The sequence below is a fragment of the Lissotriton helveticus genome, chromosome 1_1, assembly GCF_964261635.1.
Source record: "Lissotriton helveticus chromosome 1_1, aLisHel1.1, whole genome shotgun sequence".
In the NCBI taxonomy this organism is placed as follows: Eukaryota; Metazoa; Chordata; class Amphibia; order Caudata; family Salamandridae; genus Lissotriton; species Lissotriton helveticus.
The window spans coordinates 1,985,500,862-1,985,516,524 of NC_136057.1; positions in this window are offsets into that span (position 1 = coordinate 1,985,500,862).

The following is a 15,663-nucleotide window of genomic DNA, read 5'->3' on the forward strand; positions in this document are numbered from 1 at the left end:
AAGTGTCCTAATTCTATTGATTACTAAAATAAATAATTTCTTCTTAACTTCAAAAGCCTGATCAACAATTTTCTCTATATTTTTCTTTTTCTTGTAAAAAGCAGCTCTCTGTTTACCTTTCTTAATGTTTTTTAACAAATTTAAAACTACCCTATTGCGAAACATTCGTTTACGAATTTCCCTACATTGGTTTTGCCTTCTATTCCTATACATATTATTCTCTCCTGCTGCAATAGTAACATTTTTGGGGAGCCTCTCCTTCCTCTTCAAATTTGCTCTCTCCTTCTGTTTATTCACATTCTCATCAACATTTTTTTTTATCTACATATGTTCCGAAAGAAAGATTTAGTTGTCTTACCAGGAGCTTTTTTCCTGTCTTTTGAAGTATTTGTTGTAGAGGAGTGCTTTAATTCCGTTGCTGTTTCTGATTTTTTCCGCTTGACATCTTTTCTTCTCCTCTGCCTTGAGGGCATATTTCCTTACTATGTAAATCTTGATTTTAATCTGTGTTAAAGAATAAAGATAACACATTTTAGACCACTATTACCAAAGACAAAGCAATGACAATAAGCAAACGATATAAACACTACTTTACAACATATCTAAGTTTATATCACAACAACTATGTAACTAGGATTAAGACAGAGAAAAAGAGCTAGAGGAACTAACACAAAAAGACAGAGAGAGTCAGACAAAGAAACAGGTAGAGGGAGTAAAACATAGAGAAGGAGTAAGACAGAAAGAGTGTATAATATGTTGTAAGACAGAAAAAGGATGTAATAAGGAGAGGGAGTCAGTCAAAGAAAGGGACAAAGGGAATAAGTCAGAAAAAGCATATAACAGGGTGTAAGACAGAGTGAGGATGTAACAAGGAGTAATGAGAGAGAGGGAATAAATCAAACACAGGGTGCAAGAGAAAATAAGTCAAAACGAGAGTATAAGAGAGTGTAACACAAAGTCAGGATGTAAAAAAGAATAAGTCAGAAAGAGGGTGTTAGAAGGGGACAGGTGGAAAAATACAGTAAGTCAGGAAGAGAATATAAGAGAGACTTATACATTCTTGATAATACTTAGTAAAGAAATATTGGTGCATAAAGGAATTGTATTTTGTAAATGAGAGAGGTTTCAGTACTGTAATGAAATACTTATACATATGACCTTTTCTCTGTTTTTTAAATGTTATTTCGGGCACATGAATTGGTTTTACATTATTGACAAGGATTAGATAGTATCTACATGATTAAAAAAAATATATTAGCACATTTCACAATCATGTCACCTGTGTTTCCTCAGATTAGTAAGCAGATTGTGCACATGAGGTGAGGCCTGTGTCCAGGGGTGCAGAGGAGGTTAGGCCTATGTCCAAGAGTGCAATGGACAGGACTCACCTCCTCTGACCCTTGAACAAGCCTCACCTCCTCCGTGCGCCCAGGACAGGCCTTACATTTTTTGGTAAAATTAATTGTAACAGGATGCACATGTTACATACCCGTCTAGGGGTGTAGATGAGGTGAGGCCTGTCCAGGGGTGCAGATGAGGTGAGGTCTAACCAGGGGAGCACAGGAGGTGAGGCCTGTGTCCAAGAGTGCAGTGGACAGGACTTCATAAAGCATCTCTCCCACTGCTCTCTTACACACAGGCCTCATCTCCTCAGCAAATTTCACAATCATGAAAGCCATTTCGACTTTCCTCACCTACGCTGCACCTTTTGCAATCATGTCAGGTGTGTTTCCTCATATTAGGAATCACATTGTGTTTTTTTTTATTGTTGCTTTCTGTTATTTTTTTTCTTAATGCTTCATTAAAATTTTCTGCTGCATACAGGAATTGTATTTTGTAAAAAACTGAATTTTCAGTAGTGAAATGGAATGCTTGTACATATAACCTGTACTCAGTTTTCTTAATGTTAATATAAAAAAGATTAAAGGGCAAATGAATGGCTTTTACATTTTTTAGAAGGAATAAATAGTGTCATATGTACAAGCATTCCAGGTCACTACTGAAACTTCACATTTTTACAAAATACAATTCCTCTTTCCAGCAACAACTTTTTATCAAGCATGTTCAAAAAACATGAAAAAAGTCACATTAAAAAAACACATTTTGCTTCCAAATCTTCTCCATAGAGTATACAAGTCTCTATCTATATTAAATTAATCATTACTCACCTTTACAAATGCTTTGGGAGATTGAGAACAGTGTCAGACACACACACCAATATTTCTTTAGCAGAGAAAAAGGTATGTACTCCAGGCACTGCAACCATGAATGGCACAGAAAATCTCTAATTCTACACACATATCCCTCATGTTAACCAATCAAAACTCTTCCCTCTCTATTTTCAAACCAACACCATTCCCCCCCTCAGCCCTTTCTACCTGTTACCATAGCAACTCCCTCCTCACTGAACTCTCAGGTTTAAAAGTTTATTCTACAATGTTGCAAATGAACTCAGCAAGGATGTTTGACCTCTCAATACACCAGCTTATCCAGTGCAACGTTTCTTTAAATGACTTTTTCTTAACAATTCAAATTACTTCTTTCACAGAACAGAAGCATGCACCCCAACTTTCAGTTTTCAACTATCTGAATCCACCAATCAGAGCACTGAAACTCCACAGTTTTTTTTTTGCAAACTCCTACTGTTCCAACTGCCATTTCATTCCTACACTTCATCTGACTGCACCAGAACCTCCTCTCACCATGTATTCTGTCTGGATTATTGGACAGCTACATCTACTAGGCTCAAAGGTATGCAGCTATCAGAAATTTTCACAACCTTTATTTACCAAATGTAGACATCAAGTGGATTGGCCAAAGAGAATTGCGATGTCATCAATTGATACCATTGGTGAAAACCTTTTACCATCTGCCACACCCTGACCTCATAATTTTGCACTCTGGTGAAATGACCTAGGCACTTTGACTGGGGTAGGTCTGGAAATGCTTTTAAAGGACACCTTTGGGCAATTGATGACACTTTTTCGACAAACTGCCTTGGTATATTCCAATATATGCCAAAGACAGAAATGGAAGTGGTCCAACCAATTTTGTCCACAATTTGAGAAAGCACGGAAACATGTGAATAAATCTGTTTCTGCTTACATGAGAGACTATGGAATGGGCTCAATTTACAACAATAACTTGCGTTACAACATGCAAGATATCTACAGAGGAGATGGTGTGCACTTCTCAGATGAGGGGAATAGAATATTCCTCCTCAATTTAAGACTGTGCATTGGAACCTACTTGTAGGTACCTAAATCAGCCACAGAACCCAAAAGCTCTTTTCAGGGCTACCCTACCTCTGATCACTCAAAATGATTACTTTACTCTAACTTTTTTCATTGTTTTTCACTAAAGTACGCCCCCCGGTACGCTCCCCGTTTTTTTTTGGCCTATATGGGCCACCTAAGCCCCCCTCAGAAAACCTAGGGGGTGTCTACCATGCCCCGTTTCACCCTTTCCCAACGTTGTTTGTCCTCCATCTTGTGTCTCAAATCTACCGAAACACAAGATGGCGGACTCCCGTTGCACTGCCGGTGCGCATACCGGGGCGCGCTCCGGTAAGCGCTCCTAAAAAAATTTTAACAGTTAATTTCCATAAAAACCACAGGAGAGACTTTCACCAAATATAGAATAGGCCCTACTACATACCAGTCCCTACCATTTTCCCAAATTTGGGCTGTAGCCCTGTCTAAATATCCTGAGGTAAATTACATGATAAAAACACATATGAAGTGTTAGAATTTACAACCAATTAAAATGTTACTTTCATTTTCCACTCTTATTTCCTGACATTTGATTGGTTATGTACATGAATATAAATGAAAAATGAGAGGGAAACACGGCCATTTTGACTACAACTACCTGAGGTACATCTTTAAAGGATTTTCTCATTTATCTTCATCACCTTTCTATAAGGTAAGTTGTTAATTTGTAAGGGGCACTTTAATTTAAATTGTAAAAACGTTTTCTGATAGTTATTTACTGTCCCTCTGTTATAGGTATAGATTAAGATAGGCTTATCTGTTATACTTATAGATTAAGTTCGGCTTCTCTGGTATAATTATGAATTTACTTAGGCTTCCTCACATACATTTTTTTATATTTCTACTTCCTGCCTAATACCATACACTGCCCAAAGATAACTTCACTGTTAAAAACTCAGAAGTACCTCTCTGAACTTAAACCCAACAGTGCCCTAACTCTACTGATATAGTTATTTTTTATGCAATTTACAGCAAGAAAATGGAAGGAGAACAAAAAATCATCAATATTTCTTTCGAAATTACCGATGAGGAGATTGTTCAAGAAGATTTTGTTGACGAGGACTTTATTGATGAGTCTCTGGACCAACAATTTATTGACTGTTTACAAGATATTGAATCATGCAATTTTGAGGAGATTCCAGATCATCTGATGCTGGAAGTTTTATTAAATTATGAAAATTCTAACCAATAAATTCTTATATGTAATTCATGAAGTAGTACCAAAATGATTATAATATAAAGTGAGACTTACAGTATACTGTGCAATTTTAAAAGATCATAAGGGAGCAGGGTAGACTACCCATGATCCCCTAGGCCTTCTCAGGGAGTGCTTAAAGGATCTGTTTCTGTTTTCTTGACAGACTATGGTATGGATTCCATATACCACAATAATTTCTGTAACAACATTGAAGATATCTACAGAACAGAAGGTGTACATTGAATTTAAGACTCTGCATTGGTACCTACATGTTGGTACTTAAATCACCCACACAACACAACAACTCTATTCAGAGCTACCCTACCTCTAAGAACTGTAAATTATTATTTTACTGTTTCACTGGGTTTTCCCCATTGTACGCTCTCCGGTACGCTCCCCGGTGCGCGTACCGGGCGCTTCCCCCGCGAAAATAAAAAAAAACAAAATTTTTTTTTGGACCCGCGAAGCCCTTTTCTGGCCCTCACATCAAACCTATGGGGTCTGCCCCCTTTTGATCATTACCCCCTTTGTTTTTGCCACCTCTTGTGTCTCGATCCTACCGACACACAAGATGGCGGCCGCTCCGGACTGTTTAGAATGTTGACAAACACCCGAGAGCCAATCAGCTCTCCGCTCGCGAACTCGCGTTACGCGCTGGGTGCGCTCCCTGGTGCGCGTACCTGGGCGCGCTCATAGATATATATATATTTTTTTACCTAAATTACTCAAAATCCACTGGAGCACATATCTTGAGACATAGCACAGGCACATCGGGCTACCAGTCTCTACAATTTTGCCAAGTTTGGTGGAAATCCATTCAGCCATTCGGGCTAAAAGTGAGTCCAACTGCCCTAAGGAAATTAACATGGGGAAAACACATTTTGGGACCCCCCTTTTATCTCGGCCCCCACTTCACGAATCCCCCCCAAATTTTCAGGGAAGGACAGAGCGGAGCGGGCCATCTTCTTTGAGAAATTCGCGAAAATTCGTCCACCGGCGTCAAAGTTATTCCCAATAGAATGTTACGGATTTCCTATGGAAAACAATCCTAACTATAACTACCTACTGGCGACCGCCAGTAGGTAATATATATATATATATGTATATATATATATATATTTGTGTATTTGAATCTTTTGCATTTGATATCTGAGAAAACATTTCTATTAGAAAGAATTGTGTAAAGAAAAACCCCAAGCCTTATTCTAAAGAGAGAGTCCTTGCATTGTGTAAAATAAAATCCTCCTCTAAAGGTGCTGTGTTAAAGTGGTTTGACTGCGCCGGGTGTTGGGCTACAGTGGGGAAGGTTCTGTGTTATCTGATAGGTGCAATCAATACAAGAAGAAATTGTCCTCCTGTATTTGGTAGAAGGGTCTGAATGGCAATTTACTTCTTTGGGCATTTCCCCATAAAAGGGTTTGCAGAATTCAGAGGGTCTGAGGATAAAAGAGGCCTGCTTCTGAAGACCCAGAGCCAGTCTAGTAGAGCTGTATTGAGGTGGGAAAGCTTATAAAGGCTTGAGCTAGATGCCTGGCTCAGCTCTAGGTCCTCTTGGATCGTCGCATCCAAAACAACCCTAAATATCATTCGGCTTCTACCTGCTGTCCAGGCTATAAGGTTGTACGCAAAGAATGAAAGATGAGACATTAATCTGTAATGCAAAACAGGAGAATGAGATACTCATCGGGTGGCTGAATTGCACTGTGTGAAACTAGACATCTGGGCTCAATCCTGACTTCACTGCTTGACCAAATTGCGTGATCTCTCTGTATTTCCTTGAGTCTCCATTTGTTTTCTTCATCACATAAGAGGGCACCTTTAAGTGTATGTGTTCAAGATGTGCACTGTACAAAAATATTTTCTGTTTGATGTAGTATACTAAACTGGTGCTTCATTGCACTAAGAATCTAAGCCACAAGTAGGGCGCATATGACAACGGACTTGCCTTTTAGTTGACTAAAAGCTTGGAATGGGGCGGCATGAATGTTTCTGTTGATTTACAAAAAGAGATCACTTTTAATAAATGCCTTTCAATGCAAGGATATATTCTGATACTATGGTGAATCACTCCTGCATGTTAAAGAGTGTAGTGTAGCTCCTATTTTCCCAATAGGTTTTGCGCATTGGAATAGTACCTACAGCAGTAAAGGCCTAGGCCAGACGTTAACTAGGTCTACTACTGTCGATACTAGACTTAATTTTTGGGTTTGCCAGCTAAGCTCAGAGTTCGCTAGAAACTTTCTCGAATGTTCAGGAAAGAATTACCTCCCCTGATTAGACAAGGAGGGATTTAGTTTCTGACAACCATAGAACATGACAACTTTGCTCTCCCCTAATCAAGAGTCAATCTCGAGAGTCGTGTGAGCACAAGGCAATTATTTTACTCAGTCAGTACGTGCATTCTTAGTCTCATCAGATTGTAGAGAAAAGGAAGAGACGGGCGTGTTCAATAAAAAGGTGTTATTTATTGATCAGTCTCTTTTCTCATACATGAGAAATGGATCGATATTATTGCAATACTTATAGTTAAGTAAAGTGCATACATTAAAAGCAATAGTATAAAATAATACTGTAAAAACATTGATATGGTTTCTGAGCCATATGATGTTTAAAAATGATTAAGATATATTACATACACACATACATTTGACTAAACGTACTCAACTGGTGTTTCTAAATACGCCTACCCCGTGTACCTGACCTAAGTCTAATGCGTGGGCGGGAATAGAAAGTTACAGTTTAAGTTAAGTTTGTTTTTGCCAAGTGAATAACTAAAGAATTCTCTGTGAGGGGTTATTCAGTTCTGTACCTGGAAGTTAGGATGAATGAGGAATGGTATCTCTTTCTCTGCTCTCGATATTCCAGGCTGCCTGCGAGGGCTGCCCGAAAGCGCCGGTGCTGGGTCTCTCGGCTTGAGATAGCAGCGCGTCTCTCAGCGCGTCAGGAAGGCGGGGCTGCTGCCAGCGGGGTCTGCTTCTGCTCTCGGCTTCAGCAAGTATGGCTGCTCCGTCTTGTCACCACGCGTGTGTTTGCATAGGGCAAGGTCGGCAATATTTATACCTTAAAGGTGCCGAGATTGACGTAAGGATGGACATAGGTACGTCAATAAAGATGTCATACGACTTGCTCGTTAGCACATTCTTTTTGCAAAAGTTCTCTGTGAAATCAAAACAATGGCCGCACGGATTATCCAGGTTGTCATAGGTTTGATTTGTTATGAGAACGTCGTATGCCTTATCAGGGGCTGGAGGAATGTCGCTTGTCTAATTAGATCTCAAGCGTTATGACCTAATCAGATAACACGTTCCTGTGCCGTAGTGTGACTGCGTCAGATAACGGTATCTGCATCATGGGGGTTTTCATGCCTCATGGGCTGACTGTTAGTTAACTTGATAGTTAGTTTAACCAGAATAGGGTCAGGAATAGGGGGACTGATTCAGAACCTATAGAAATACACGACACCCACTCCACGCTAACTATGGTCATATCTACTAATCTATGCATAGTATAACATAGTACAACATACTATAGAGTATAGTGTATACCTTACCACCCCAAAATACATAAATGCATTTCGAAATTTTCAAATATACTGAAAAATTGCAGTCATATATATTGTATGCACTTAAGCTATGAATTAAATGCAAAAGTAAACACGCATTTTTATGCATTATTGCTTATTGGTATATGACAAATACACATGAAATGGCTCTTAATATGGCTATACTGAAAGGAAGTTCGAGACCATTTCATCACATAATAAAATATTTGTGAACATCCCAGCGGGCAACTAAAGTTTTATAAAGTATCTAAAAATAGAAATCTTAGTTCTCTAGGAATAGTTTCTTACTTTAAGCAGAAGATAAGTGTCCCGAAAAATTTGTGAAAAATAATTTGGGGCTGCTTAAAAATTGTTGTCCGTGAACTGGTGGGAAGAATTGTTCATGTGACTTTATTTTTAAAGTTGAAGGCCGAATTCAGGGAACGCCGTGTGCGAGCTTACTCAAAAGTCTCTATTTCTGTTCTGGAGAGAACATCATATCATTCAGGCTTTCGAAAAAACTGTCAACAGCTTCATGGGAAAGTTCCACTACGTCGGAAATAGGGGTAACCATGCATTCGTGCGCATGATTGTCTGCATTGACATTCTGATTCGCATTGCTGACAGAAGGTCGTACCTGTTCGATGCTGCTTTCATCTTGAACTTCACTACTCTTCAATCGCAGTGGTGAAGATTCCAGGAATGCCGTCATCAGGATTGGCAGCCTTTGAGGGCAGCACAAAGCGTGAACCTTGGTAGGAACCAACAGTGTATCTGCATCCACTGGCGCATCCGATTGTAGCGTCAGACAGGTGTCTAACACGCATTCTTCTCCGCATAGCAGACACCTTAGTACAGGTAAAACACACCTTTGCCACATTGGTCGAAATGATAGAAACCAAGTCATGTTTAGGTCTCTAAGCCGGGAGAGTCCCAGGATTTTTGATATCCGGTCCCGGTATCCAATGGCTAGGATCGTATCTTCCATTGTCGCGAGAGTTTGATCTGTGACATGGGTTGCCATAACGAAAAATAAGGACTAAGAATAGGATTCCTGCAATTAGTCCCAGGATCAGGGGAAGTCCGCCAAAAATCGAATGGACGAAATCTGGAAAAATACCCAGTATGGCTTTGAATGGTGTTAATGCCATCGAAAATACTGTCTTAAATACCTTTGAGACCCCAGTGGTATCAGAAATATTTAAGATTTCGCTCAGGATTTCCGCGAAATGTACGGGGGAATTAGTTGATAATAATGTATGTATCTCTGCAGTCGTCCTTGCGACTTGTAGATCATACGTTTCTTTTGATGACGTGAGCCTTGTAGGCGTCTGAAGAAGCACTGTTTTCATTCTGCTTAAAGTGTCTATTCGAATAGAAGTAATTTTCAAACTGGGCCATGCCCTTGCCTCCCTGTCTGGAAAGGAGCTGGGGAATAAAGAACGTCCACAGCACTTGACCTTCGCAGTCGTAGTGACTAGATAAGGAGTCCCGGGCATAAGACTACAACATCTGCGGTCTACAATAAGAATGTAACACCCATTATAGAGTCTTTGAAAGAATGGTTCTATTTCAGTTGCAGGTGCGCCTTGCTGGTGACATGAAAGGTTGTATGAATTCCCTTCACAGGCTCCATGCAAACTAATTCCGTTACACAGAAGCGTGCCGCTTAGTGACATAGCACAATTGTTGCCACTAAGAAACACTTTCTGTCCTTTATTACTGACACATGCATGTGAATAGGGCAGGTTCCAAGTTGTTTTAAGGTACCCCTTTCCCAATTTCTCGTACATGCCAGCCTGTATATATTTTTGGCAGTATTGAAACCTGAAGGTTGAGATTGGAATATTTATGATTCCGTGGATTATCCATTCACTGACAGGTCGTTCTGACATTGTCATTGGTAATCTTTCTAGTTTTTCAGTGCTCAAGATTGTATAATCAGCACCCTTTTGCGCCATACCGATTTGTCTATCAGTAAGGTTAAAGATTTGGAATAGTGACGTTGTGTTGATTAAACGCCAAGGCACGTAGCCTGAACGCAGATTTTGTAACGTCCAGCCAAGCTGTACAATAGAACGCAATTGTGACTGACCATGTTGTAATAATAGTAAGTCTTGCGATAATATATCGATGGCTGAAGACACAATGCTGTCCAATGAAAAAATTCTGGAGGACAGAGTCATTAACCCATTGTCCACTACAGAAAGTGATTTTTCCAAATTAATACGATCAATTTCACGTATTCTCTCTGCTGTTTCAATTTGAGTAACCTTCCAGGCCTCATTGTATGCTGCATATACAGAGGCTGCTATGAAACGCTTTTGACGCTGTTTGCGTGGTCCCATTATGAAATCACGCAAGTCAGCACCATCAGTAAGTAAGGTTAGGTGTTGCTTAATTTCAGGCAGTGTGGAAGTCTGTAGCCATTGAAGGCATAATTTGCCCACACTGTAGGTTGTTATTATCCCTGGGTGATGTCTTTGGGGATATCTAGGGTCTGGCCTGGTCATTTTGAAACCCTGTGTTTTATTCAGGAATCTATCTTGACAGTAATTTGTATCTGTGGGCCAGATCAACTATTGTTTCCAATCAGGATGTGTTCTGTTTTGGTTTAATATATGGTTTACGTCTATCTCTTCATCTGTATTAGAGCTATTGCTAAACATTGTTGGCTTTGGAATAGACGGTTTAATTAAATCTTTGATTTTGGCTAAGCCAAGACAGGTGGTTTGTTGAACAGTGTCATTTAAAAATATCATTTGTTCTGGGATCATGCAGGCTCTAAACAAAGCTTCTATACCCTGTACTTGCCATTCGTTTGTACCCCAAACACTTTTCAAATCAACATTTTTGTCCCAATAATCAAATCCAAAAGTATTCATTTTTTCAAAGAATGAATCTGAATATATCAATTTTGTGTTGGTTATCATGGTTTTCATCCCTGTCTTGTTTGATAATTTAAAATAAAATGTTTCAGCATTACTTATGTTAAAACCTGAAAAATATGAATATTTGTCGTAAACAGTTCTTGAGCTCCCTTTTGGAGGTGTTGCACAATGTTCCCATTGATTATAACTTAAAACATTTCTAGGTTGTGCAGATTTATGTAAAAAATGGTTACCATAATGGTTATAGCAATACATACTATCATAATTTGTAGAACCTTGCAAATAATCATGTTTTGTAAATTTAGCAGACATTACTAAGTCAGACATCATGTTGTTAATACTTTCGAAGTCCCAATCATCAGCAAATGAGTTTGGTTTTGCAAAGTCACTCAAGGAGATCTTGATTTGGTGTGGATATTTCAGGATCTCGACCGGACCATAAATTTCATAGTCAGTGTTGTCCCAGGCTACCCCACCAGGTATCGGATTGGCTGTGAAGTTGGCTGAAGAAAGTTCTGGAGAAAGTTCTCTTTTCTCGACGTGTGAAGATGTGTGTGGTTTGAGGACCAAGTTGATGTTCTGACTTGCTGTGTCCATTTTAGCATATTTTCCCTCAATGAAGCGTCCCAAAGTAAATACCATGATGAGCCAAAGTATGAGGATAAATGCACCAAAACCCACCCAAAATTCAATCCATGGAGAAACCAGATATGTTTCTTTCAGTTGTTTCAAAAGTTCCTTCGCTTTGTCTTTAAAGGATTTTGATGATGGCTGTGTCTTTGATTCACTGAAGCCGTCAGAGGAATCATCGAAGTTGATGAAGTAACCGGATGCAGTTCTGTCAATTGTTCCAATTGGTTCAGGATTTCTGTTTTTTGCATTTTCACTTGGTACTTCAGTATAGATTGGTGTGTCTCTGCTAAATGTCTTTATTTGGGTTTTCAGAGGTTTGAGTTCTATTGCATTGTTGCAGAGTCCTTCTTGTTCTTCTGAAGGCGTTTCGAATGTGATGATCCTTTTTGATAGGACCTCTGTACTGGTAGCAAACCTTGGTGTTCTGCTACTTATTGGGAGTCCACTTGGCCTACTGTTTGTTATCGGCCACATGTTGTGGTTTTACCAGGTCGATGGATACAACTCGGTTCTCCTTTTTTCCAGCAAGTGGCGGTAGTACAACTGATCTTGTCCCGTTGACAGACAAGACAGGAACTGCTTTTCTGTAAGAAGGCCCAAATTCCTTCTTTACCGCGATCTTCTCCCTGACTAGATCCCCGACTTTTGGAATCCAGACAGGTCTTGCTGGGACAGGTGGTGATTCTTCAGTGGTTGTTGGCTGTTGTTTCAACTGTATGTTGCTCAGGTCTTTTCTTGTTTTGTTTAAGTCCTGTAAAATAGCCAAACGGTCTTTGACATCAAAGGTTTTTTCTATTACCACTGAAGTCTGACTATCAAGGTCAGAGATCAACATCCTAGTTCCGAATAATAATTTGTACGGACTGAATCCCTTCAGAGAATTTCTTGGCAAGTTATTTAGACACTTATTAGATGTTTGACCCACCCAGCTCCCGAACCTAATATCCTTTCTATTATAGATTGCTTTCTGCCTTGGTTTTTTCTTTACACCATCCCGTACCCTCAGGAAGGAAGTGAGAAGATTCCCGCTGGGCTGTGCTCATTTGGCCATGTTTCCCCCCAGGCTGGTTTGCCTGAGTGAAAACAATGGTCGAACGTAGCATGCTCTTAGCGTATATGCCATTTAGACTCGCAAATCTTTGTATAACAGTCCGGACGTCAGCCGAGTGCTGTGGATCTACATTATAAGTGGAAACTAGCCTGTATATGTTAATCGCAAGCCATTCTTTTTGCTGGTAATATTATCTGCCTTGATACGACGAGGTATTAACCTGCTTCTCTCCCCACTGCGATCTCTGTTGCAGTTTGGGCAGTTTTTTACAAACATGGTGTAGTGCAGGCTCATGCCTGGCCACCAGTACCGTGATTGTAATTCTTCCAGAGAATCTTTTAATTTAAGGTGTCTGAGACCCTCGCCCATGTGTGCGTCTGCGATTAACAAGTTTCTCCTGTCCATGTTTGGAATCACTCTATCCCCCACTCCAGGGATTCGAGCAAAAGGGACGGAGTTCGCATCGATTATGTATGTATAATTGAGTGGATAGTTGATCGGTAACGCTGAGCAGTCGCCTTTTGATGACGTTTTCACCGCCAGCATTGTTTCACCGTCAATGTATTTTAATGTACGCTTTTTTCGATCTACGGGAGCCGGTTTAGTGGCTGCCGCTGCGGCTGTTTCAGCCAATGAATTCCCTACAACGTGAACGCCATCACGTTGATGACTCAGTGAGTGAGTCACGTGAGTCTTTGGTAGTTCTTTTTGTAAAAGAGCTATTTGTTCCCAGAGCAGTTTCTGCTTTATTGGTGCATCTGTATCATCCTTGTAACCGTTCTGAATCCATGTCTGCAAATCCTTGTTATATGCTTTGACGCAGTAATATGAATCTGACACTATAAGTGTCGGGAATTCGCGATCCGCATTATCTAGCGCCATTTTCAAAGCTATTATTTCAGTTTGTAGTTCTGAATTAGTTTCTACTGAGTGTGATTTTGTTAAAAGAGGTCTTAGTTTACCTCCGCGCCACACTTCTTTTGTAATCTCACATGTGGGATTGTATGCATGTTCTCCCCAAACGGAGGGTTGAGCATGTCCGTCTGTATAGATTACACAGGCGTAATGTCGTAGAGGCAGAATGTCGATTGGCAGAGGATACGTCTTTTCATATTTTAGATTTTTTAATTCTTCTAGTTCTGGATCAAAGTAGTAGTATACTTTGTCCGTTGTGATTGAATTCACCCATTGTATCCATTCCGGATTCAATGTTGTTGTTGGTAAATTACAAGGTGTTGTTAGTGCCTCAAAGGCTGATTCTGCTGTTCTGACTGTGATATGTCTACCGTCAGCTATGTCTTTTTCTCTAGCTATTGCGGTTTGAACTGCACGAATTATTTTTTCTGTATTACTGAATTTCTGTTCAGCTCCTGTATACAAGTGTGATTTGAATGCAATTGGTACCTTTTCTCCCTCATTAGAGGTCAGGTATGTGAATCCGCATCTCCCTGGGATGACTCGGATCACAAGGTTGCGTGTGTTATCACGTGTTTCTAATTTTGTTTTAATTAGCATGTCTGTTTGTAAGGATCTCAAAATTTCTGTGTGTGTTTGAGTCCAATTTGATCTTTTAAAGTCTGGTTTAATTAGATCATAAAGGGGTTTGACCCTTTCTGCGTAATTTGCAATGTATGTTCTTCCGAAATTTAGGAAACCTAGAATTGACTGTAGGTTTTTTAGTGTTTTAGGAGCTTGGATTACGGCACATTTCTCTAGGAAATTGTCTGCCAGGCTTTTACCTTCACTTGATAACTCATATCCTAAGAACAGGACTGTCAGATGGGCAATTCTGGACTTTTTGAAGTTGAATTTGTAACCCTCTGCAGCGAACCCAAGTATTATGGTGTTCACTCTTTTCAAGTGAGTATCCAAGTCATCATCTGTTAAGTAAATGTCATCGACATAAGATAATGCTTCATCATCATATAGTTGTAGTAATTCTGTTACTCTCGCTGAGAATACCCCCGGGCTGTTCTTGTACCCCTGGGCTAACCGACAGAATTGCTTTTGAGTGCCATTTACTGAGAATGCAGTTAAATATCTGCTCTCTGGTGCTATGTTTTGACAAAAGAATCCATTGGAGATGTCCAAGGTTGTTTTGTATTTTTTGCGCACTATGTTATTCATTAGTGCAGCACTGTGTGAGTTTTGCACTGCAAAGGTTTTGCAACATGTGTTAAGGTGTCGGTAATCCAAAACTAGACGATATGAATTGTCTGGTTTGGAGGCCGGAAACAAAAGGTTGTTCATTTGTGAGGTGCAAGTTTCAATCACCCCCTGGTATTCTAGCTGATCTAGTATCTCATTTACTTGTTTTTTAGCTTCTTGCTTAATTGGGTACTGCCTTTGTGCAGTAGGTTGTGATTTTAACTGGATTTTGTGAGGAGGAGAATCCTCATCCCATCCTACATGATTTTTATATAAAGCAGGTGCTAAGGCCACTGCCCACTTTCTAGCAAGTGTATATTTTTTATGAATCGGGATTTGATTCGAGAAGGCAGGCATAATTACTTCTTCGCCATGAGGGCACTCCCTGACAAACTCTGGTGGCCAGTCTTTTTCAGCTAGAAGGATGTCATAACCCTTTGAGAGGTTATCCCAAAATAGTCCCCTTATTTTCCTAGTCTTATCTCCCTCTATACATAATGTTATCTCGTATATCTTGTGGGGCTTGCTAACTCTGGTGTCTGCAGTTTCCACTTGAAGGTATTCATTCGTGTCCACTGTCTCCAGATGATTCATAAGGACTTTGCGAGCTATGCTCACCTCTGCTGCGCTGTCTAGCATTGTCTGAGCCCACTCTCCGTTTTTCAGTTGTGTCCTCAGTATTCTCGGCATTGTTAACTACCTTGATACTGGCTACCTTCTTTTTTGGAAATTGTAATTTCTTTTTTAGCTGAGCAGGTTCCTTGTCTTTGGACTTGGCGTGCTCTTCTGATCGTCCTCTTCTTTCCGATTTCTGCGAGGAATTCTGAAAAGATTGAGAGGGACGTGTATCAATGTCTTGATATCTATCAGGTTTTTTAATATTATCCCTATTTCTAAGGTTATATCTATTCCCAGAGGGATCACTCTGC